This window comes from Halyomorpha halys, unplaced genomic scaffold (assembly GCF_000696795.3).
Source record: "Halyomorpha halys isolate HHAL.00 unplaced genomic scaffold, Hhal_1.1 Scaffold1195.1, whole genome shotgun sequence".
NCBI classification, from domain to species: domain Eukaryota; kingdom Metazoa; phylum Arthropoda; class Insecta; order Hemiptera; family Pentatomidae; genus Halyomorpha; species Halyomorpha halys.
In genome coordinates this window covers 118,804-121,896 of record NW_027108820.1, presented here as the reverse complement: position 1 = coordinate 121,896, position 3,093 = coordinate 118,804, and positions in this window count along the sequence as shown.

Sequence of the window (3,093 nt, the reverse complement as noted above, 5' to 3'; positions counted from 1 at the left end):
ACAAAGTGGAGTCCGATTTCCACAAATAATTACTAGTTAACTATTTTTGTATCTTTTTGACCTCATACCTCTTTGTCAAATCTCCTTCATAGCTTGTTTGTTGGTTTTAAATATGTTCTTTAAATCCTGTGACAAAAAAAATAAGCTAGTCTTAGTTTTTTCTTATTTGTATCCAACCCATTTTACGTGCTTTTTTTGTCCCGAGTTCTAAGTCAAAAGGTGCGTTCAACCTCCTTAAGAGTAGTCTGATTAACGTCTTTCTAGTTTCTGTTAAGATTAGAACCATGAGTGGGAAGTTGGTAGTTTCTTTCTCTTAAGCGAAATTTAAATGCTGTGTGTCCTTGTAGACTTTTTCACCTTCGTTAACTCAACAATTTTTTGGATATAGTTTTGATTTTTGCTGGGTTAAAACAGAGTTTCTCCAGCGTTCCTTATTGTAATACACCGAAAATGTAATTTTTATCATTTTTTTTCCCTATTTTGTGATATATGAAGGCTTAAATCGCCAAAAAAATGTATAAAATCAACAATAAGAAAATTATCCATATTGTCTCAGCCTCCTCGTTTATTAAATCATTTCACATATCCTACACGATGGCCAATCCGTCCACCAATATAGTTTTGTAACAATAATTATGTTATCTTAATTTTAAACCCAACCACACGTTGATTTATTAAATTTTTCAGTCTAGTACGCCCACGTCAATTTAACACAAACAATAAAGGAAAACAAACAAGGGAAAAACAAGGAAAACGCTTTACTAATTTGCACCATTCTATAGAATGTGTCTGTGATACTAAAGTTAAATTATGCAAATTATCATTAATAAATAATGTTTAAATACTGTTAATAATAACTTATAATTAAGTCTATTTCATTAGATTATCCTTAATTACTCCAATCACATTGAACATTTAATATGTTTTAATGTAGAAGATTTGGATAGTTTTTGTTATTATTATTAAAACTACGAGTCTGTAGAAGATAATATATAAGATAAGTTGTTTACCATTTACTTGCAAACTCTTTGGAAAATAGAAGAAAACTTCCCATTCACTACAAAAAATTAGTATACACCACGATAATCAGACCAATTCGGACATTTGGAATTGAGCTCTGGGACCTCCACCAAACCATAAAATTCCTCCCGCATCTAATCCTTACAATCCAAAATCCTACGTAAAATCCTTGATGGTCCTTATTACGTTACAAATAAACTCATTCACAAAGACCTTAACATCCCATTCGTTGCAAATTTAGCCCAAAACAGATATGCATCTTTTCATTCCACACTCCTTAACCATCCTAACCAATTAATTCTTAATCTTTCCTCAACAATCCCTGATAATCCTTCGAGGCGTCTGAAAAGAAGATGGCCACGGGACTTTCTAATTTAAATTAATGTTTGAAGTACCACCAATGGGTGGTTCCTTCCCAAGATTTTTAAGTATATATGAAACATAAAACATATTTATTTATTGTATTATTTTGTACAGTTGTAAATTACCTTAAATAAATAGAAAATCATTACACATATTGATGTTTATCATTAAAATAACGTAAAGCGTTGATTCCAAATTTAAATCAGTTATCCTTCGGTTAATTATCTTTTTTTTTAAATTTATTTATTCTTATTCATTATCAATATTACACGTTTATCTCATGCCTTGCCATGTTATTAATTTTCTGAATGTACTTACTCTATTCCTGGAATGTCTCTTCTTTCTTTAGAGGAAATATGTATTACTTCAATATTTTATTCTATTTTCAAAACCTTTATCACCTTGGAAATAAGAACGTTCTTAAAATTCATAAATATGTTTAAACATACTTCAAATTATATACATAATTCAAACATCAAGTAGTTTAATTTTTAAACAATAATATATTTTGATAAAAGATATTAAAGTTCAGAAATCGCATTGGTTTCAATTTTATTTCTGATTACAGTCAACTTATTTCAGTTGAATTTATTTATTTTTGACATTTTATTCCTCATGTATTTTTAGCCTAGTATTAAAAAGCTGGAAACGTTTCTACACGGTATAAACGAACATAAATAATGCATAAACGCTAAAAAATTTTATAACAATAAAATAACATTTATCATAAATCTTGAATCAATCGTTATGTGGTCCAATAGTCTGACAGTGGAGTTGGTCCATTCACAATTAAGGTAACTATAGATATTTTATTTACTTTATTTTGTTGTTCCTTCTATTAAAATATACGAAAATGTCATTTGATTTGTAAGAAAAAAATATGAAATATATTAGGTTTAGTTTTAAATAAAACCTGTGAAATTATCATTTTATCATTATTTGCTGTTTTTTAAAATGATTTGAATTCATAAGCTAATCAAAAAATCAGGTCAAAAAGGATGTAATTAATACAATATTTTTTACATTTGTAATGCCTATTTTTTTTTCTTTGTGATTTTGATAATTTAAACATTTATTAACGAGTTTATGGAACCCACATACAAGACAGATGATGTACTTGACTGACAATATAACCCCATAGGGTTGTTCAGATTACTGATATAACGGATTTGTATTTCGAGTGGGGGTAACTTCAAATTTTGATATTAAGGTGTTTGTTTTGTTATGTAGGTAGGATAAGTATGATTTGTTAAATTATATTACCAAATTTTAACGATTTTAACTGTTATTTCACTATTCAAGATTTTTTTTAAAATAATGAAGACACTGTTTTATACTACTTCGTATAATGTAAACATGTTAATGCAATACAGACAGAGTTGGTGGTAGGATGTGTTAATAAATAGCTCGCATACAACTTCGATGTGGAGACTTTACTATCTTACTGTCAGAACTGTTAACATCGTTTATAGTCGAGGGGCTTATTGACCCTTTGATTACGTCTCTTCGTTCCCTCGGTTGTTACCGTGATTATCACGTATGCCGCGTAGTCGGCTACGTGTTTGGAATGATTAGCATCATGAATTTTTTTCTCTTTTATTCATGACCTACTCGTGTACTTAATCTTAACGACTTTCTCGTGTATTCTCATAGATCGATAAGAAATATCCGATACGATTTGTTTTATAGTGTAAATATTTTTATTGGAAC